The sequence below is a fragment of the Meleagris gallopavo genome, chromosome 25 (assembly GCF_905368555.1).
Source record: "Meleagris gallopavo chromosome 25, MGAL_WU_HG_1.1, whole genome shotgun sequence".
In the NCBI taxonomy this organism is placed as follows: domain Eukaryota; kingdom Metazoa; phylum Chordata; class Aves; order Galliformes; family Phasianidae; genus Meleagris; species Meleagris gallopavo.
In genome coordinates, this window is record NC_139428.1 from 831,462 (window position 1) to 853,909 (window position 22,448).

Sequence of the window (22,448 nt, forward strand, 5' to 3'; positions counted from 1 at the left end):
CTGTGCTGGTTGGTGCCATCACACAGGTAATTATTTATTCACAGAATCATAGAATGGCCTGGGTTGCAAAGGCCCACGGTGCTCATCCAGTTCCAACCCCTGCTGTGTGCAGGTCACCAACCAGCAGCCCAGGCTGCCCAGAGCCACATCCAGCCTGGCCTTGAATGTCTGCAGGGATGGGGCATCCACAGCCTCCTTGGGCAACCTGTTCCAGTGCATTTTGGGGAGCATTCATTAAAATCAATGCCTTGCTGCCTTCTCCAACCTTGCATCAAATGGCATTGTTTGCGTTCAGAAGGAACAAAGTGTGGAAGGCTGAAACCATAATTGCCAAACCAAACTTTTCTTCGTAACCCTAAGGCAGCGCTGTGCTGTTTTTCTGCTGAAGAAAAAGCCTGCAGTGTTGGTTTTAATATGCATTATGCAGGTTTGGGGTCTTTAAAGAAGCGAAGGGAAAGTCCCAGATGAGGTGTTGGTTGCCTTATGGTCTCCGTGGAATATAGCTGCTTTTTGATTCTGCCTGTAATTCATTGCCATAGACATGGTCTGCTACCTTCATGTCTTGATCTGTCATCCACCGGTGGGGCTTTGTGCAATGTTAGGAAATACTTTGTGTTCGTATTTACATGAATCAGAATTATTTGGCAGATAGGAAATGGTATGCCAAAATGTTAAAGCAGCATTTAAATTTTACTAACTAAACAGGTGTAAAGGCAGAAATGAAGGCAATCAAGTATGTGCAGTAACAGAAATCCTCAAATCCCATTCCTGCCAAACTGAGATGAGGCTTGCTGGGTTGAGTTTGTCCTGGGAGCTTCTGACTGTGGATGTGTCCATTTCAAGCACAGAACACATCAGAGAATCAAAGCTGGATGCTGTTCACTTTCCCTCTTCCCTTCCCTTCTCTCTGAAAGGACAGAGGGCAGAGCATGAATGAGTGTGAGTGCTGACAACAGAGAGGTTAGATAAACCCTGATATTCACTGCTTTGCGTGGCATCCAAGATGGCCATCTAGGCAAAGTATTTTCAGTGTCGTAGCTGGGAAGCGATGAATATGGTCATGGATTCCACGTGGAATATGGTCACGGATTATACTGCAACTCAAGGGCACGCTGTTGCATGTGTGAGGGCACTCAGTGTGCCATCAGAAAGTGATATTTCGAGTCAATTCCCTTCTCTGTTTGCATTTGCCCAGGGCAGTATCGGCCGCCACGAGGAATCGTCTCGCCGTGCTCCATGGGTGTGTGCGTGTGCGAGAGGAGTGCAGGGGATGTTTTCCATTTAGCAGTGTTATTTCTGGCACTGCTGCTTTTTCTGTAATCACTGTGGAAACTGTTATGCTTGGGGGTTCTTCAAGGAAACTCTGTAAGTACTTCTAGGGAGAAATGCATTAAGCAAGTGGCTGTGATACGGGTTTCATAAGGGCTCCCTTTACTCAGGGGCTGGAATGGACCCAGTGCTGGTGGCATTGAGCCACCTCCAGCCTATTCCTAGGGTCAGGATTTGGGGATCAGATCATACTTCTCCTCTGTTTTCACATCCCAGTGGGCTGTTATCCCTCTGACCCAGTCTAGAGGCTGGATTATGCCTCTGCTGCATGGGACACATCATGAGGTCACCTGGTTCAGCAGCCCACCTCTGGAGGATGCTACAAGCCTTGCAATAAATACATCGACCACGGGACAAACCTCTTCTAGTCTCAGCACTCGTGGTCATTCTCATTTACCACTTATTCACAAACAAAACCATGCCAGAAATTGCACACATCAGAAAAACTGGCTCCGTTTTCATGGCTTCAGGGAGCTTATCATTGAAAGCAAAACTCAGAGGAAATGTGCATGTATAGGGGGAAGAGAAAGGGTTGTGGTGGGCAGACACGGCTTGCTAGCTCTCCTGTGCTGTGTTTTATTGGTGGTGTTTAAGAGTGTTCTTTTTCACTCTTGTTTGTGGAGGGGCTGATACCGGAAAGAGGAAAGGAGGTTTTGTCTGTGCTATACATATTTGATGTTTTACAAGCATGCATTTTAATGATTACCTTAATAAGTTACTCAAACCCTCCTCTCACTTTATTTTGGGATCTCTGGAGGCATTCTGTTTGCTTAACGCTCCTGAAGTCTTTATGGCAGTCAGCAGAGATTTATTACTATTGATTATATGGCACCCAGGACAGCGTCGTGTAGCGGTGTGCAGGAATGATGGTCCTTCCAGGAGCACTTCACCCACCATTGGTCTGCTTAACAGGAGAGCAGAGAAAGCAAAATGGACAGATCCGTCCAATTTGATGACCTCATCAATTAATTATTAATTGAGCTTTTAATTTTTGCATCCATCATTCTCGTTCTGTCTCCCTTGCCTTCCCAGAGTAGTCGTGTGGGGAGGAAAAGCATCACCAGATAGTTCTGGAGGGGGGTTTGCAGCTTTGGTCGGAGCAGAGCTTTGCTGCATGTTAACCCCTCGGACTCCAGAGAGGTGCTGCCATCAGAGCTTCTTTGTTTTAAGCCCAAAGAGCTGAGTTTCTCCCAGTGCTGTGAGCTGTAGGGCAGGTGATGGTGTTAATCCATCCTGGCCTTGGTGCTGGATGCTGTAAGTCTCTTTTTCCTCCATTTCATGGTGACTGTGGACAGAGAGGAGTTGCCTCTGTTTTTCTTAGCAGTCCCCGATCCCTCACAGTTTGGCATGGAAACTGCTTTTGCTGCTTCAGAGCTTCCAGCAGATGTTTGCAGGTGCCAGGAGTGCAGTTTTTTTTTTGTTTTTTTTCTAATTGCATGGGCAGCTAAGAATGTTTGGTCTTGGTTTTGGCCTCTTTACCACTCTTTTGAAGGATCAAGAATGACCTCAACTGGTGGTGGGACAGTGAGATTTCTGGGATAGTGTCCCAAACCAGATAGTCTGATGCTATGGAGCATCAGCTTTATAGATGTTTCCTTCCTTGGCTGTGTTGCTTGGCTCATAGATTGAGGATCACTGTGTCCATACTCTCATGACAGATTTTCTTCATCCCTTCCATTTATAGGAACTCTGCATCCTTCTTTCCTAAAGGAATCCTGCATTACTCCAATGAGCCAAACCAAACAGCATGATCCATGGCTGGTCTTCAGCTGGTTCTGATGAGACACTGGTGCCAGGAAAGGCCCCACAGGGCTCCCATGCAGGGAAAAGCCTTAAATTAACCAAACCTCTCACCACACACTTTTTTTGCCCCCCTCTTTCGGATCTATGGCATTTTATTGATGAACTGGGCTCGTCAACTCCGAAGAACCACTTTTCTCTTCAGTCTATTTGGTGCTGTGGAGAGAGCTGATGGGAATCACTACAATAAAATTTTAATTAAATGCCAGGCAATAATTTGCAGTGAATAAAATGTGGTACCTGCAGTACATCTGTTCAGAAACCCAGAGGGCCATTAGTGACTTTGAGAACCGGGAGAAAGACACAGGTCCACTTACCTTGTTTCTTATTCTCTCATTCCGGGGCTGTGAGACCTATTATGTTTAATATTTCATAGCAGTGCATTGTTGCCATCCTTCCTGTGAGTCATTTTTCCACCAGAAACCCGTGCTCTCTGTGTTATTTAACCCCTTTTGGCGGCTGCAAAGTGGATTGCAAGGCTTGTGCAGCAAGGCCGTGCTTTGCACGCTGCCAGTGCATTGCCGTGCAGCGCCAGGAAGCAAAAGCTGCTTTCATATGCAGCCACCTGCACTCGAAGGGACAAGCAACATCCTCAAATCACTTGGAGTGATTACCAGATCTGAAGCTCTGCCCCATGCTGTGCTCCCTTTTTCCTTATGTCTGAGTCTACTGGAGCCCACAGTGGAGATGGTGGTGGAGATGAGCAGCATTTCCAACCCAGCAGTGCAGGGAGCTTCGTCCAGCCTTGAGAGATTCCAGGTGATGGAATGACTCTTGATGCAGAGTTTTCCCACTATTTATTCATTTCTACCCTTGCTTGGCTTTGTCCCATCCCATGAAGGCTTGTGTGCCTGTGCAGGGACCTTTGCACTTCTCACATTCTTGCAGCTGTGTCTTCCCCTAAAGCATCTCCAGTGGCTTTGCTATATGAGACACTGAGCTCTTTTCCAGGTTTAAGAAAATGACTTGATGATGGTTTTTGGGAATTCCTCGTGTTTTCTCTAGGTTTCTGATCTGGGAACCTGGAACTGTGCACAGTTCTGTGTTGTTTCTCTATCTTTTAGCAGAGCTCCTGCTATGCAAACTGATAGGTTTGAGGCCAAAAATACATGCAAGTTTCATTTAAATAACAGTAGTGGAAACTTTCTATGGAAAGAAGACACCCAAAAAAAAAAAAAAAAAAAAAAAGCCCCTGAAAGAACAAAGTAATTGCCTTACAGAAAGACTTCCTTTTGCTGCACTGTTTTCCGTTTACATCAGCCGTTTGTCTCCTGGGTTGTGCAGTTGTGGTTCTTTGGTGTGTCATCCAGCAAAGTACAGCAGAACTTCTGTGCACAGAAGAAAATTGTTACTTTTTTCTCTGTCATAAGGGAAAATTAAAAAAAAAACAACAACCAGCTAACCAGCCCCGCTGTGCTCTCTACAAATAGGCTCTGTGACATGAGTGGAATAGAAAAATGCCTATCAGCCCTGAGTGCAGTGCTGAAGGTTATGCTTTTTGGTTGTCCTTCAGATGGGAAGGTTAAAGAACGTGAGCAGTAGCGTGCAGCAATTGCAAATATGTGGGAGCTTCTTGACCAGCGAGATGAACCTATTGTGGCATTTCAGCACGTACAATGCAGAGATGTGTTTTTCTTGACCAAAATTAGGCAAGGGTCTTTTAGCCTACTGAGCCTAGGACAGGAGTTTGGCCATCATATTGTTTTTACTCGCAATAACTAGCTGTGTGATGCAGACCAAAGGTCTGCAAGGAGAATGTTTTAGTTTTTACCCTCTTTCCTATCACTGATTTTTGTCTCAAGTCCCGTGAACTGCTGGTTCAATCTCAGTTCATAGTCTCACCTCACTTCCTTTGGTTCAGCAGAGTGCTTTTGCTCTGCAGAAGTGTCAAAAAGTGCATGCACGTGCCTCTCTTTGCTTCTTTGTTCATCTTTTATGATGAAAGCAATGGTCATGCTTTTTAATGCCTTGAAAAACTTCTAAAGCACCATACTGAAGTCAAATAAAACCAACAAGCACCAGAGATGTGCCACATGAATCATTTTCGTGTTGTTGATAAGGCTGAGTGAAGGATGACTGAATAGCTGGAGGAACTTCTGTAGACACTATGTCATGCTTGACAGCAAAAGATTTCTTTTGAGAACACTGCATTTTATGTGTGTACACAAAACCTGAGCAAAGAGGGTGGGCTGATGATTTCCCATGGGTCTTCAAGTGAAGCCATGGCTATAGCAGCACTAGCTTTGAAGACTAAGCTGTCTGTGTCTCCTCTAGAGAGTGTATCCAGCCCTTTCACACCACCTTTTCCTTGAACACACTTGATATGGACACCAGTAGCCCTGTGGATGAGAAAGACAAGTCCTTCTAGTTATCTTGGTCATACGGTGTACCTGAAAGTTCATGGTTCAGTTGATGAGTGACCTGAATCAAGGTCCCTTCCAACCCAGCCATTCCATGGTTCTATGACCTTTGTGGTCCCTTCCAACCCAACCATTCCATGGTTCTATGATCTTTATGGTCCCTTCCAACCCAACCATTCCATGGTTCTATGACCTTTATGGTCCCTTCCAACCCGGCCTTTGCATGGTTCCAAGGTGATTCTATGACCTACGAGAATATGGAATCAAGTAAGGCCAGAAGTTTATATTTGGAGGGGAATCCAGAGAAAGTTTCTTCTCAGCTGCTTATCACTGATTTCCGAACTCCATACATTGCTGGACTTATTTTTGATTTATTTCTCCTTGCTGGTGGCTTGCAGGATCTTTTGCTAGAAGTGTATCTCACTTACTTCAGACCATAGCTTCAGACTGTTATATGACTTCTTGCTTCTCCCCTAGGAATGTGAAAATAAATGGTGAGGATGGATTTATAAAAGGTATGTGGAAAACAAAGAACCAGCCTGGGGAGATGGTCTGCATTTCCCCAAAGCAGGGATTTGTGCTCAGGGGCAAACTGGTTTCTCCTGGGATCACCACCTCCCCACGGGTGGAGGGTGTTAACCCAAGTCAGCAGTGTGGTCAGCCCATCATTAGTTTAATTCCCTACAAGATGACAAGAAAGTCCTCGTTAGACATGATCTTTATCTTGACACTGATGTTAATTAGCCCTGATTCATTGTTAGAAGAGTATGGAGCCAGGCAGGAAATGAGCAAAAAGCATTACTGGGGGGAAAAATCCCTGATTTCACACTTCAGGGTGTAGGGAGGGGAAGCTTTGAAGTTGCTGTGTTCTTGCTGCAGTATAATATATTAACATTTTGGTTTTGGCTCATGAAGTACTCTTTTCCCTCACCCTCAGAAGCATCGGATGTAATTAAGCTAAGAAGCAATGGTTCTTTCCAGCTCTTTCCTGTCAGCTGGGTGAAATAGCACAGAAATGGTGGATTTTTTTAATATTAAGTTTTTCCTCTGAGCAGAGGAATAGCAGCAACAGAAATCCACCAACTCAGAGCTGCATCACCCCTGAGAAGTAGAGCATCGCTGGTTCTTGTTCGGTGCTGCTGCACAGAGACCCGAGGTGCTTTCAGTTTCTTATTTAATGGGCAGCATCGTGACCTGTGTGTCTGCAGCACTGCTGAGGAGAGGAGTTGTCCCACCAGCAGCAACGCAGAGCTTCAGCTCTGTCAGAAAGCAGCGCTCAGTGACTGGTAATGGCCGCGAGCCATTGCAAAGGAGGTTTGCAGACATCTCAGGAGCAGTTGTACGATTTACAAAGTCGCTTTCAACCTCAAATAGAGATTTTTTTTTTCATATTTGCAGGCTTTTTTTTTCCCCCCTAGGTTTTACAAGCATTTATTTAACACAAAAGCAAGGCCCTTCCCTGCATAAAGGCACCTGCCGTGGGGCAGCTGGAGCACTGACCTCCCAGCACTGATGGCAGTGCCACCATCTTCCAGAAGCAGGGGAAGGGCACCGGAGCCCTGACCCTCCCCTGGCACAGCAAGGGATATGAATTTTTAATTTGTGTTCAAACTGCTCGCACAGTGTCATTGCCTGGAGATAGAAAGCACGTGGCCTCGTTAGAGAGGGTGATAAAAGCTACTTTATCTCAAGTGTCTGGACTGCTGCATTTTTTCCCTTTTTCCTTTTAATCTGATATTCTGTGTTCACAACCCAGATGGGGCAGATGCCTCCCAGTTAAGATTGATGCGTTTTTTCAGTGAAAACTTGCCTGTTTCATAGGATGCTCCCCAGCTGAACTGGGATAGAAGCTGAAGCCTCAGCTTGTCACAGACCTGTTTAAATGTTTATGCATCAGCAAGGCACGAGGCCATTTGTTATGCCCATGCCATTTTGGTGGTTCTTTGTAACTAAGGGTGCCTGAGTGGTAGAGGAGCAACATGACAGTAGGAAGCCCCTTGCAGGTGAGCAGCCTGTCAGGTTGTGGGAGGTACAGAACAACTGCTAGAAGTGCTTGCATCCACAACCCAACCCCTCCCTCCAGCCCCATCTCATTCTGTGCAGGTTACTCCTCCTCAGGAGTAATTAGGGCTTTTGGCACTCATGTTGCAGGCTTTCACCTGTGAACAAATATTTTGCATGCTGTGTGGGAAGGCAGGTTTGTTCAAAGGTGTGAGTAGTGTGATATCCTATTGCGTACAGCCACAAGCGAGGCATTTGTGGATATTCAAGCAAGACCTCTGTAGAGCACACTTTAATATTTCCCAAGAGTCTTTTTCAGATTGCACCACTCTCAGTCTGTGCTTTCGTGGCCTCTCATCATTCTTGCTGTCCACGTTGGGACTTTCTTTACAAATTCTATTGAGATGCAGTGTCTGGTATCAGGACTTCCACAGTGCTTCCCTCTGTGTGTATGGTGAGCAGTGTCCCTCTCTGTGCATGGCAGAGGGATGCTTGGTCATACAGCAGCAACCCAATAGCATCCAACTCTGGTTCTGGAATCCTGAGATCCTTCTCCTAAAAATAAATAAATAAATAAAATAATAATAGAGATCCTTGCAGGTTGCTAGTTATTTCCCCTGTGACTTGTCATTGATTATTCCTGCCTTTGGTACTGTTCACCCGTCATTCCTGAATTGTCTTTTTTCTTTTTTCTCTTTATTTTTTTTTCCAGACCATTTCTACTCCTTACCAAGACCATTTTGAATCCTAATCCTGGCTTCCGAAGTACTTGCAGCCCGTCCCAGCCTGGTATCAGCCGCACTTTTAGTAAGCATACCATGTTCCATCATTGCAACCCATTCTGATAACAGTGAATTGTGCTGGACAGTCCCCAGAACACCCATGTCCAGCACTGTACGTGCCCTGTAAGAGGTACAAAAAGCAACAAGGCTCCATGGGATGATGAGATTTGTGTCCCAACGTGTGAGATGTTATCAGCCCCTTTGAAGTTTTGTCATGAGAAATATGTTGATTTCCCATGCGATGCTTGAACAGTGTGGGTTTTGTGCAGGGCTGGGAGGCTGAAAGATCTGTGCTGTCACAAAATCAGCATGTTGGCTTTCTACTGAGTGTTTGTTGAGTTTTTGTTCTTCTGCCTTCTTGATGGAAAACCCACCTCCTGTTCACAACCCTTTTGTGCAGCAGTTGGTGGTTAAAGAGCTGCAGTGTTGTTGGTGGTGAATGTGGTAAACAGGCTGCCCAGAGAGGCTGTGGATGCCCCATCCATCCCTGGAGGTGTTCAAGGCCAGGTTGGATGGGGCCCTGGGCAGCCTGGGCTGCTCTGAAATGTGGAGGTTGGTGGCCCTGCATGTGGCAGGGGTTGGAGCTTCGTGATCCTTGAGGTCCCTTCCAACCTGGGCCATTCTGTGATACTGTGTTCAAGGAACGTTTATATGTTGTGCTGAGGGATATGGTTTAGTGGGAAATATTGGATGGTTGGATGATCTTAGAGGTCTTTTCCAACCTTGGTGATTCTGTGATTCTATGAAGGGCAATACTCCAGGATTCATGGATTTTCATAGAGTCTCATAAATGGAGCCTTATAGTCCAAAATAGTATTTATAAAGGAAAGGGGCAGAGCCAGATGGTGCCCATAGAGACCAAAGAGAGAATGCACAGCCAGTGCGTATGTTCCTGTAGCAGCCAGTGTTCAACAAATCAGAAATTAAAACAGAAACAGTGGAGGGAGCCCAAAGGTGATCAGCAGCAAATGAGCTCTGATGAGAGGTAGCGTCTTGTTTCCTTGCAAGGGAAGAACATAAAGCTGGGTTTTGCTGTTAGCAGCACCTCAACGTATGTGTTTGTCGGAGCAGCTCTTGGTTTCATACTTCCCCTCCTATTTGACATCTGCTGTTTCTGGGAATTTAAGTTGGAGCAGCTCATCTTTAATCTCTGACTTCACAGATGTGAATGAGGATTTCCTGCCCCTGTGTCATAGGCTCAGAAATACCACTTGCATGCTGCAAAGAGGGAAACTGAGGCACAGAAGGGCAGCACTTGCATTAAGCTCATAGAGTGAGTTTGGAGGAGAAATGCTGATTTCTCATCCCCTCCTCTGTGATCTGTGCCTTACCCAAAGCTATGGGAACTTGAGAAGAAATGGAGTTCTGTGAACACAGGCTTGCAGTGTGATGTTTTCAAGGACACCAACTACATAAAACTGATTTACTACTGGAGAAGAAGCCTTAAATATCCCTGTAGAGAGGACATAATGTGAATGATTTTGTGTTTATTCGTTGCATTTCACTGAGTGGAAGACATCTCTCCTGACTGTAATTGAATTATGTTTGGATTTGCTATCTAGCATGGTGGTGTTAAAAGCAGGTGCACAAAGGGATTTCTTTCTGGAGAGGGGAAAAAACTGCTTACTGTAGCAGTCAGTGATTCCTACCACTGCAGTAACCCTAATCAGATTAATTACAATTCATTTATCTGTCTGGCTTTAATTTATGAAAGCAACATGTCTAAAGAGTTTTGTTCAAAATCTCTAAGAGTTTCAGTGATATTTCAGGTTTCTTTCACGTGGTGCAGTGCATCAATATGTGGCTTTGAGAGAGAAGACACTCCAGCACTTAGAGCCATCCGCTGGCTCTCCATCTCCTCTTACACCCATCTCCTGTCACCATCCCCATACTGCCTACCCAGAGTTGGCCCAGTCACCCCCCATGCGATGTCCTCACCCAAAATTCCTCTCTCTTGTCGCTCCTTTTTTCAACACTCTCACCAAATCTCCACCTCTGGCAGCAGCCTGGTTCTGCTTTTGATCTTCTGTAGGACCCAGACCGCTGTCTGTGTTGCATCCTTGTCCCATCTCACATGGCTTTTTCTTTCTGTAATTTTCCACTAGTGTGTCTCACCCAAAATCATAGCTATTCTCACTTGCATAAGCCACTTGCTTTTCCTGTCTCTTTCTCTCTCTCTTTTTTTTTTAATGCTTCTTTCTTTTACTGTTTTCCATTTCTGAAGAGCTGTTTAGATTTTCACAAAACCAAACTGTAGGGCACTGTATGTGTGCTTGCCCACATGTATCTGCTTAGAGCAAAAGTTGCAGAGCAGTATCAAACAAATGAGGCACTTTTCCATCAGATTCACCCCTCTGTTTTCCTTTTGCATTTATTCACCGCTCAGAAGTGAACCTTTCAATTAAAATATCAAGATGATTTGGGTTTCTGTAAGCCTGAACACGAAACCTTTTTCCCCACACTGTTAGGGCACTCTGCCCCTGTGTCGGTTAAATGGGAAGATTTCAACACCTGTTTTCCCTTTCGTTTTAATTCAGCTCTTCTTTATTTGCTTGGCTTCACAGCCAACCTGTTGTTTTTGAGGTGTACCCTTCGTGTTTCATCTAGCTGGGATCCAACAGTGTCTCCATTGATGAATTTTCCATTTCTCATGGAAAGGCAAAAAGCACAAGAAGGCGCAGAGCGGGCAGGGATTTGGCTTTGGCAGAGATCTGATGATCCATGGTAGGTTTTGGGAGGCAGCTGAGTAAGGATGTCCTCATCTCCTTGTGCCAGGAGCCAGCTGCAGCCTGCACCATCCATGCCAGGGGTGCACACGTGTTGTATTTTCAGTTTTTCCTGGCGCGTGCAGTGAAGTGCCTCTGCACAGCAACGTGTGTCACCTTTGTGTCAGCCTTCCCCAAGACACAGAGGCGATGTTTTTAACCAGGTAATAACACACTATTTTAAGCTGCTTCTAAAAATAAAGTCCCACACAAGCTGGCGTTGTGACAGCAGTGTTTTATAGTTTAATTGTGGCTGTTTTCTTGGGATGATTCATAGAAAGAAGATGAGCTTTACTAGTTTTACCCCAGGGTGAGGCGACGTTGGTGAGTTGCTGATTGTAGTTGAAAAGATCGCATTAGCTCCACAGTAGCTGGCTTTTCCCTTAGGGCTGAAGCATCATGTTGAACACTGGATAAGCTTTCTTTCTTGTAGGTGTCTGGTAGCTAACACAATGCATTCTGTAGATGGAGAGCATCCAACAGTGCTTTTGAGAGTTGATGCCTTTGTCACATTCAGTGACAAATAATGGCCAAGGGGAGTAATGAGGAAAGAGATGGTTTCTCTGGGAAACAAGGTGGAGATTTAAAACTTACTGCATGAGCTCAGAGCTACAGGGAGAAATGCAAGAGCCAACAATATGAGGTGAGGTGGAGGGAAGCATTACAGAGATATCTAGAGAGCAGGAGATGACTCTGCCCTCCCACACTGTCATCAGATACCTCAGCATCTGGGGCGGGAGCAGCTTCTCTGCTGGAGATCATGGGTCAGGCTCATTCTCTTTTAGTGTTAAGAAGAATGAGTCTTTGTTGAGCTACGTCATGGCTGCTCCTTGCCCAGCCAGCCACCCCAACACCTCACAGAGAAACCTCTTGCCTCTTGCCTCTTGCCCGATGCAAAGACCTGTCATCCCCTGGAGTTAGTGTGCCCCAGAGATGATTGAGGAGTGAAGGAGAGGCAAGGAGAAAGGGCCAAAGGTATCCAAGAAGCAGGAATGTCTCAGGTCCTTTTAACAGACTGCTGAGATGCCCAGAGATGTGCTGGATACCCCATCCTTGGAGACACATAAGGTCAAGCTGGACCAGGCTCTGAGAACCTGGATGGAGCTGTAGGTTTCCCTGTTCATTGCTGGGAGTAGGATCAGATGGTCTTTAAAGGTCCCTTCCAACTCAAACAATTCTATGATTCTGTGAGACAAATGCCAATAACCACAAGTCTCTTACATCCGTGAGGGTGGTGGGATCTCAAAGTGATCGTCTCAAAGTGAAGTCAAGTGCCTTTGAAACACCAGATTTCTCAAGAATGCTGATCTCCAGTCTACCACCTTCAAGCCAGCAATACAAAAGCCAGCCGTGCTAAAAGCAGCATGCATGAACCTCCACCTCCTCACCTTCTCCTGTGAATACAGCACTCAGATCTTGGTGGCACCTCCAGGCTCCTTGTCACCTCACCAAGCTCCATGCAGCATTAACCTGCAGCACATCACACCAAAGCAATTGGCAATCCTGCTGTCCCCCTGGAAGAAGCAGTAAGACTTCAGCACAGACTTCAAAGGAGAGATTGCTGCATGGGAAGTGGTAGGGAAGTATCACTGCTTGCTCACAGTATGTTTCTTTCAAGTGGAAAAAGAAGCCTATTGTGATGAAGGAGGCAAAACAGGACGTTTGGGTGCAGCTCTGCTGTCAGCTTGTCACACAGTGCTTCTCCAGGATCCTGTGCTTGCTGCTGTAACAGGGGAATGATAATTTCTTATGTCTGTGAAGCTGTCAAGGGTTTGCCTGGTGTTCCCTCTGGGACCCTGGGATCAGAAAGACTTCTCAATAAAATTGTCAAGTTTTGAACTGGCAGTTGGGATAGGAGCAGAGGGTTGAATTGGGCATAATTCTGATCCTATTTACTGTACATTTTGGGAGTGGCTGCCTCAAAGACAGCAGTCACCCCGGGGCAAAAAAAAAAGAACAGTTAAAGCAAATTAGAATTGTTATCAAAGGAAGAGCACAGTGGGATGTGAGCTGAGGCTGAGCAGTGTTTTTACTTACAAGGATAAGGCTTTTTAAGTGGGTGTTTCCTTCATTTGTCATCATTAAGACAATGATAGTTGGAGTGAAAATTAAATACTCCGGGGAAAAGGAAACAAAAAACAACATCGCAAACCAGCAGCCATTCAGCTGATGATTAGATCTGCCCTGGTTAGTGCTACTACAGTGCAGCCCTTTCAGCCCTTTTGTCCCAAGGAGGGAAGGAAATCATCGACGAAGGAACATCAAAGCTGATGAGCAAGCAAAAGGATAAAATCACTGAGAAGAAAAGGAGAGCCGTGATCTCACCTGTCTGTAATGAAATTAAAGGCTTGTCCCTCCTGTGCTCTGTGGGGTTTAAGGAGTGCTGGGAGTCAGGATGCTCCAGTGCTGTCACCAAAGAGTTAATCACCAGATAATTGTCTCCTTCTCTTTCAGAAGGAGTTTCTCCGTGGCAGCCTGCAGGGTTGTTGGGTAAGATGCGTGATTGTGTGTTCTGGCAACCGCTTTGCAATGTGAAATAAACACCCTTCCCCATAATAGCCTTCATTGAGCATTGTGCCTGAGAACCCATCGTGACACACGGCGGCACAGGGCCGGGGAGCTTCCTCCTTCCTCAGCAAAATATTTATACAGTGTCTTCGGGTAAACCAGTGCCTCCGTGCCGTGGGCTGAGCTGGTCTCAATGCCTGCCCCTGCCCAGAGCCCATCCTGAAACAGCAAGCACATCCCAGCTCTGTTTAATCTATCAGCCAAATGGAACCTGCCTCGCTTCCCTGTTAAGTTTACTTTTTAAATTGCTATAATAGCCCTGCAGAGTTCTTGTTGCTTTAAGTAACTGGAACAGAACTTTAAAAACATCGGCACACAGAGCAGCACCGGTCCTTGGGATGTGGAGCCAGGGGGGGAAGTGCAGGGCTGCAGAGTATTCAGCGTGGGGTCTTGGGTGCTCTGTGCTTATTCGGCCTTGCAGTTGCTAAGGAAGAAAAGAAGCCTTTTTCTGGATCGTAGTACTTAAGAATAACATTTTTCAAATCTTGGTGCTATAGAAAAAAATTTGTGTTTTGCTGCTGGAGGAATGTCAGCTTCTTTGCAAAGAATAGAAATGCCTTTTTTCTTCCTGTTGACCATCAACCCCATAAGGTCTCAATGGCCAGAGAAAATTATGATGGTTTCTGGCTCCTGACCATTGCTGCTCACCAAATGCTGTTCCACAGTGTCACAGTCAGCCCTGCAGACCACAGAACCAGTTGCAGCTAGAAAACTTGTGCTCAATGTATAGAAGGCTGATTGAAAAGAAGCGTGTTTCCAAGAATTCTCTGTGTTTTGGTTTGTGTAAGGTCTAAAATTTGAAATATGTTTCTCTTGCCCCACATGGATCTCGAATAGTAATTGTGGGTGGGGAATTGCAACATATATGGCTGGTTTTAGGGAGGGCATGCGGAGATTTTCTTGACCTTGTGACAGACATGGTATTTCTCACTGAAGAGCAAAACCAACAAAAAAACCCTATTCTGCTGTTTAATTTTACTGATGCAGTCTTTGGGCCGTGAAGCCAGACAGAGTTAGACTAGAAAACAGGAACAGAATCTTAGCAGAGTAGTCGGTCAGTGGAGCAGCTTCCCTGAGAACTGCTTTGTCTACCATCATTTGCAGTCTTTAAATCAAGGCTGGTTTTGCTTTTTGTAAGGGATACTGAGAGTCAAAGTAATGATCTTGATGCAGATATGGCAGAGAGTTCTCTGGCCTGTGCTGAGCAGTCGGTCAGACTCTTTCCTTTATCATGCTATCTTCTGATCTTCATATTTGAGGGTCTTCGAGGACCACGTGAAATCATGGCATCACCTTTTGAAAACCAAATTTGTAATCTTCCTGGGAACACCCATTCCAAAGAAATCAAAGACCTCAGATGTGATGCAGTCGTTTTCCTGAAATGGTCTCTCTGTAGTAGCATTTATGTTTTCTCCTGTTTTGTCTAGAACTAAGAATAGGAATTCCCAAAACAAACTCTGCACTTACTGCACACCAGTTCATCACTGATAGCCCACATAGCCTCTGCTGGTCACAGTGTTTGCTTTGTGAGCTGTTCAGAGCCTAACTGTGAAGACAAACAAGCTCTTGTGGAATTATCATGCAGTTAGTGTATTTTTAATTTAACACTTTTGTATCCAGGCTTGAACTCATAGAACTCCCTCCTTCTTGGATGATGTTTTGTTTTCTTTTTTCCCTGAAGTCCTCTTCTTAACCTTCAGGTTTGGTTCTAAGAACACCACTTTACTTTTGCTGTAGGAAGGAACGATATCTTCCAAAGTGACTTTTAGGAAAAGGAAGAAAGAAAGTATGCTTCTCTCTTGTCAACAGTGCAGTCATAGCACTCATCTACCCAACAGTGCAGTCATAGCACTCATCTACCCAACAGTGCAGTCATAGCACTCATCTACCCAAGCATCCTCTCCATAACAAGAGCAGGTCCATGTCTTTCTGTATCTCCTCCCACACGGTCCTGTTGCACGTGAATGAAGGCAGAAAACTGGAAAAGGCAGATCTTGCAAGGCACAAAGCCAAAGTCAACGTTTCAGGTTCCCCAGAAGGGCTTCTACCCAGATGGCCAATGAGTTGCTTGGGGCACCTCTCCAATGACGGAAGGCTGAGGGAGGTGGGCTGTGGGGCTGTGTCTGGAGGTGTGCACTGAGGTTCTTGATGAGAGCTGCAGCCGGAGAGCAGAGGAGTGAGGCTCCTGGGTGGCCCATGGCCAACAGCAAGGTGCTGGGTGAACCCTGAGCTCTTGTCCTCTCTTGACTCACTCTTGCAAACGTTGCAGTGCTGTTGACCTGCACTGGGGCTGCAGTGGCTGATGGTTTGACCGGATCTTTCTGACGATGTCACTTGCTGTATTTAAAGCTGTGAACTCTTCCTCCAGCCCCGACCTCGCTGTAGGCTACGTTAACAAGAGATCTCCCTAATGAGATGTGACTGGAGCCATCTGTTCGGGGGCAAACAGAAACCTCACCCGTCCCCTTTTTCTGAACCTGTCCCCCAGGTTTTATGCCTGCACTGCTATAACTGACCTGCTCAGACAAAGCCAGCCTCTGTAGCCTGCTGCCTAAAGCTTGCAGAGATAGTAGCCATAAAACAGACCCCCATCAGCAGACGAAGATCAAGGCATGTAGCTATTCTTTCCTGCCCACTAATGCTAGTCATAAAGCAGGGATGCTGGCCCTTCAATAATGCGCTGTTTCTTCTTCTTCTTCCTCTTTTAAAACCAAAACAAAATCAAAAATCCTTTCCTGGAAAAGCTGGAGGCAATTCCAGACTTGCCTGGTCAACAAACATTGCATGGCACATTGAGACAGAGGTCCCATTACAACGCTTGGTGCTTCAGAATGGGGCAGTTTTAATACACGGACCCAGCAAAAATAACTTGCCATACGTAATTTAAACTACCTTTAGGTAGAGTTGGAGGTAACCGTGGCTATTTTTCAGCAGCCCTCTATCCAAAAAGCTGCTGCTTAGAGGCTCAGCACTATGCTTTGTAGGTGAAATTTTGCAAGACGTTCCTGCTGCTCTTCTTGCACCAGGAGAACCCACTGCAACCCTGGTGTGAGGCTGACTGGGTCTGACCGAAGTGTCTGACAAACACCAGGATATCAGCACTGCCACAAACTTCTCTTGCTATTTCTCATGATGCTGTGGCACATCCAGGAGGAAAGAAGGATGTTGCTGGATATCCGTTTTGCCAACCATCATGAACCTTGCTTTTATTTTTATTTTTATTTGTTTTAAGCGGCCACTCGATCTAAAGTTTAGAGGTGGAGCCTGCTGTGATCTTTGACAGAGAATTTCTTGCTGACGCTAAAATAATGAGGGCTTTTTGTGATCTCTGAGCAGCTTAACCTGTAGGAGATTTCATCTTACAGTTTTTGAGGAATTCTTTCTCCTGAGGCTTTACAAGGCAGAAGGTTTTTGGATTAGTAGCTGAGGTAATTCTTGGATCTAGAATCTCTGTGTATTTAAGAGCTGTTGCTTTAATTTCTCAGAAAAAGGTGACCTGCTTTATTAAAAAAAAAAACAAACCGACACAATACAAACCAAACAACAACAACAAAAAAATAACCAAACGACATCAGGGTGGAAGTGTTAATGAAAATCCTTATCCTTTATTTTTTGCCAAAGACAATTCTTTTACAAACATCATCAAACAAACATTTTGAAGCCTGTGAGGTTTCTCTTGAGCCCTGTACTAAGCAGAAGGAACATCATCTCAGATTTCCTGTCTGTGCACATGGATATATCGACCTTCTTCGGTAGGGATGTGAAACCAAGCTTTGAAAAATATTTATATGCGTCGAAACCAGTAAATTTTTGACCTCCATAGCATTTCCTTAATGCCATTCCAACTCAGAGCTCAGCTGAAAAGTGCTAAAAGGTGCTTTAAAGGTATCTGTGGCCACCAGTGTGAGCTCATTTCTAATTAAACAGAAGCCACACTTTATTTCAGTAGAAACACGATAATAAATGTGCACGCAATTGGCTGATTCTCAATTAATTAGCTATTAGAAGCAAATTCCATAAGGTCTATTAGGATTAGAAAGTGGAACTTGGTGTCACTGAAGCATTCTCATTCTCCTGATCTGCATTAAGATGTCATTTTGCTTATGGCTCTGATGTGCTGTGGGTAATTTCTGCAGGCTCTGGATGTGAGAGCAGGATATCCATGTTCTGTAGGAAAGGTGTGCACAAATTCCCTTTTGAACTCCTCCAGGTATGGAGCATCTACAACTTTTTTGGAACAAGTTGCTCATAAAAATGTAGATACTCCATCCTTGGAGGCTTTCAAAGCCAGGTTGGATGGGGCCCTGGGCAGCCTGACCTGCTGGGGGGCAACCAACCCACAGCACGGAGTCATTGCACCTGGATGATCTTGAGGGTCCTTTCCAACCCAGGCCATTCTATGGTTCTGTGACTTGGAGTAAGCTATGAAACTTCCCCAGAAATGGAGACTCTCAGCATCTCCTTTCAACCCACCAGTTCCATCTGCAACTGCTTTCATCAGTTTCAGTGGCCAATTAAATACTAATAAAATTCACCAAAAAATTCCTTGCTTCTCATAGATGCCAAGGTTTACTCAGACAGCCAGGCTTTTTTTTTTTTTTTTCTTTTTTTTTTCCCCCCTAAAACTTCAATCAATTTTCTTAAAAATTTGACACATTTTTTCATTACAAATTGACTTTTAAAGCCAAGGATGCACACTGTATCTCAGACATGGAGCAGCTTCCCCTGCCCAGTCCACCCCAGCCACAGCAGCCCATTGGGAGCCCATTGGGAGTCCATTGGAAGCTGTGGTGCAGAGTAAATATTTGGTCCAGCTGCATCCTTGGTGGGAGTTTTTGGGAATTTTTGATTGATGTTTTGTTCTAAGATGATCTAAAAGAATGGAGGCTCTGTGGTGTAAAGGAGATGTGGGAAGCCCTGCTCTGTTTGTTTTCCTGCAGGGTGGGCTGGTGCTGCGGGTTCCTGAGAAACAGGTTGATGAGGAAAAAACAGGAATAGGTGGATGCAGTGCCAATGGGGTCCCTACCTAAATGTTTGCATTCATCCACAAGAAGCATCTGTTAATAGGAGGTCAATCACCTGGAAATTTACCCAAAGCCATTCTGTTTCTCATTAAGTACTGGCTCATTTCATTTGCACAAGGTATATTTTTGTATGTGCATACAGGGTCGTTCTGTGATGACAAGGAGGGAAGCAAACAGTGTCCAGACTTGATTTTTTTCTTCCTACAGAGCTACCTGCATTCCCTCCAAACTCAGTCATCTTTTTTTTCATTCTTTCCCGTTAAACAAATTTATATCTTGATTTAAAATGATTCCTCCTTTGTGTCACTTGGCTTGGCCTTTCCCAAGAGAGAGAGAGCTCAGAAGGTGACATTCCCCCAAACCTCCCTGCCTGGGTGTGAAGAGCACCAGGGTCTGGCAATGGTGATGCGTCCTCGCAGTGTGCAGTGTGGAATCACTGATGTACATCGACATGTGAGCACACAGAGCTCTTTCCTGATTTTTCTGGGGTCTGTGGACGGAAGCAGTGATTCTCTGCATCCTGCTTTTGCATCATCCTTACTCTGAGAAGTAATAATGCATGTGGATATCTGTATTATCGTTCTATCCTAATTACATCACTTAGGATGCTGGTTAACTCAATGCGTTGCTTCCAGGGCTGGAACCCTCCGAGCAGAGAGAAGGCAGTTGGGCAAGAAAACCTCCTGTCAACAGGCTGTGGGAATTTCAGGCTGTGGTTGCTCAGAAGGGTTTATGGGATCTGTAATGATGAGTCCTTAGATTTCAATCAGATTTCAATGACATATGGTCATCAGCCACGCAACCTGGGGTGACGCTGTTGGGTAGGGCAGCCAGGATGGGCTCTTGGGTTTCCCCGTGGGTCTCCCAGCAAAGTCCTAACTCTTTCCAGTCCTGCTGAAACAACTGAGACCTCGGGAGGACCTGAAGGCAGAAAAAGGAGCTTCCTTTCTGAGGGAGGAGGAGGAAACTGCTTTCCTCCAGATGCGAGGAAGCTGCAGACCAAGGAACTCATCCTGGGTAGCTGGAGGTAGCTCTCCCTCTGGGTAATGCGAGAGATGGGTCTGTGTCAATGGAGCTCCTCCTGGAGTTACAAAAGTGACGGCAGGAGCCTGCCGTGTAAAAATGAAATCCTTTGGCTCTGCTCAGTGCGTGGTTTGCACAGGGCTGTAACCCAATCCCATCTCTGGAGCCAAGCATCCAGGGCGGGTGGCCCACTGCTGGCTGTGTCCCCTCGCTGGGACATGGTGCAGGGCTCTGTGCTGCAGGATGACCCGGCCCAGCACATGGCTGGACAGGACAGGGACCAGCTCCCATCTCTCAAAGCCATTGCTGGAGGACATCTCACTCCCCTGGGGACAGAGGTGCAGGTCAGTTTTATTACCCCGAGACTACTCCAAGGCTTTGAGCATCCGAGGGATGAGATATGTTTGCTCTAATTTGCTCAATTTTACTGTATTTTTGGTAGGATTTTTCTATTTTTATTTTTTTTTAGGTAAGTTCTTTTTTTTTTTTAATACAGAGATGTAGGTTGGAGTTAAAGATAGGATCCCTTCCTGCATGCCGTGATATTATCTAGTGTTTAGCAACCCTGCACATAGCAGGAGGGTTGAAACTAGATGATCATTGTGGTCCTTTTCAACCCAGGCCATTCTATGATTCTATGATATTGCATTTTATTGGGCAGAAGTTCATTGGGCTGCTTTCTTTGTGCCTGGGCATTTTCAGGACTTCTCCGTATCCCATCTATGCTCTTTCCATTTCCCTCCTGCTTGCAGCTCCCTGGGCAATGGCTTAGCAAAGGACTGAGCCAGCAACGAGCAGCTCAGCATTGATCCTCTATCAGCACAGCACTCTTAAAGCCAAAGCAATGGCAAACTCCATGGCAGCAGTACTTTATCAGTGCTTTACCAGCCTGATCCCTCTCTTCTGTACGTAGAGGGGAAAAAATAAATCAGCAAGCTGAGAGGGTGAAACTTTTCAATCTTCTCATGGTTTTTTTTTTTGGTGGGAGCTTTCTGCTGAGCGTGCGTTGGTTTTGCTGAACGCTGCAGTGAGCAGAGCCTTCGCCTGTCCCTGCGAGGAGCTCTGCAGATTGTGGCCTGCATGCTTTTGGCTTATTTCGACATTGTGCATGTCAGATGTGATACTCCAGATTTTCCTGGCTGCCTTTCAAATGCCTCTCACCTTTACCAGAGGCTGGCATTAAACTGTGGAAGGATGCAGCCCTGCGTGTGTTCCAAGAGTTCGCTAAAGCCCTGTGAATTTACTTTGTTTTCCCAGAAAAGGAAATGACAAAAACGCAGAGATATTTAATGATTTTAAGTGTAAATGAGAAAACATTAAAAGGAAAAAACATATATATTAAACAAAGTCAATGTGTACATGCGAGCCGAAGCCAAGCGGGAACATGGCAGCCTTGCAGCTGGCATGGCGCATCAGTGGGTTGATGGTTGGACTTGATGATCTTTGAAGACTTTTCCACTAATATTTATGATTCTATGATTCTATGATTTTGTAGTTCTATGACGATTCTATGATTCTAAGATCTGCAGGGCTTGGTTCTGCTGTCCCATGGACACACAGCTGGAAGAAGAGCACTCAGCTCTGCAGACCTCCAAGGGGCAGGAAATTGAAACTCCTGTGTGTAACCATATATAACTGGTGGGAAAAAAGAAGAAATAAATAGGTCAGTGGCAAAAAGGGCACTAAAAAAAGGGTGTATGTATGTGGAGCACTGAAAGAACAGTGAACCCAAACCAGCGAAACCTCAGCAGTTGTTCTTCTGTCAACTTGCTCGAGCTGCGCGTTGTTACCCTCTTTGAGGTCTGTGCACACAGAGATGCAAATGCATTCTGGAGCGGATGCTTTGCATCTCCATTTTGCACAGTCAGCTCTGTGCAAAGAAAGGGGGCCTTACCGTGGCCTTGGAGTAGAGCAGTTCTGCACAGGGATAGGCAGCAATGCAGCTCCCACTTGCAGGGAGAGGTGTGTTTGCATACAGAGGTTTTTTTGTAGCATTTCTTCCCCTTGCTTGTGTATTCAAAGCAAACTGGAAGCGTTTTGCAGAGTCAACTTGAAAAATCACTTTGTCGTTTTGGTGAGGTTATCCAGTGATTTTGGAGGCTGCTTGAATTTGATTTTGCTGAGGTTTTATTGCGTTTTGCTTAATTGCTTCTGTTTTATTGTTAATGAGACAAAGAGCAGTTTGCAGAATAGCTTGAGGAGTAAAATTATCCAGGAGCAGAGATGAAATGTGAATGTTAGAAGTTGCCTTGCATTGTTTGTGCTGTCTTTAAACTCCTCATTAGGTTTTGTTCAGTCCTGCAAACCTGGAGGCGACATCACTGCCCCATCTGTGTCCTGCAAGGACTTCCTTGGGGCAAACCCTGCACCTGGCTGCAGGATGAGTTCCCCGTGGAAAGGATGGGCCATGGCCTATGCTTGGTCAGACATCCCTGTAGTCCAGTTTATGACTTTTTCCAGTCTGAAAAGAGCAGACTTGCAACCTTTGCAACAGACTTGGACCCTTATGAAGCAGAACCATACAGGAATGATGTAGTCTGGCGTGGGGTCCAAACCTTGAGTGGCTAAAATCTGTGCACGTAGAACACTGAGGAATATTCTGCAGTGGGAATTAATCTTATAATTACACACAGCTACAGTTCCTTGCTGGTGGGATAAACCCAGTCCTCCCAGGTGGGCAGCCAGGAGCCGGGAACTGGGACTCCCAATGCATCACTGCAGGGTGAAATGAACAGTGTTGGGATGAGCTTGTTTTCATTTTGGTCATTGCTATAGGGTCCATTTTTGTGCACTGAC

At 45.5% G+C, this 22,448-nt stretch overlaps 1 protein-coding gene across 11 annotated transcripts in view; it reads left to right on the top strand.

Annotated features, from left to right (window-relative positions):
* The window catches only part of HIVEP3 (HIVEP zinc finger 3), a 215,353-nt gene that overhangs the window by 126,800 nt on the left and 66,105 nt on the right, over positions 1-22,448 (top strand). For 9 of the 11 annotated variants that reach the window (XM_085208590.1, XM_085208593.1, XM_085208587.1 and 6 more), the window contains one exon: positions 8,203-8,297. The exons of the other annotated variants lie outside the window; for them this stretch is intronic. The gene's annotated coding sequence lies outside the window, so the exon portion shown is untranslated. The remainder of the gene's footprint in view (positions 1-8,202; positions 8,298-22,448) is intronic. 11 annotated transcript variants of the gene reach the window in all.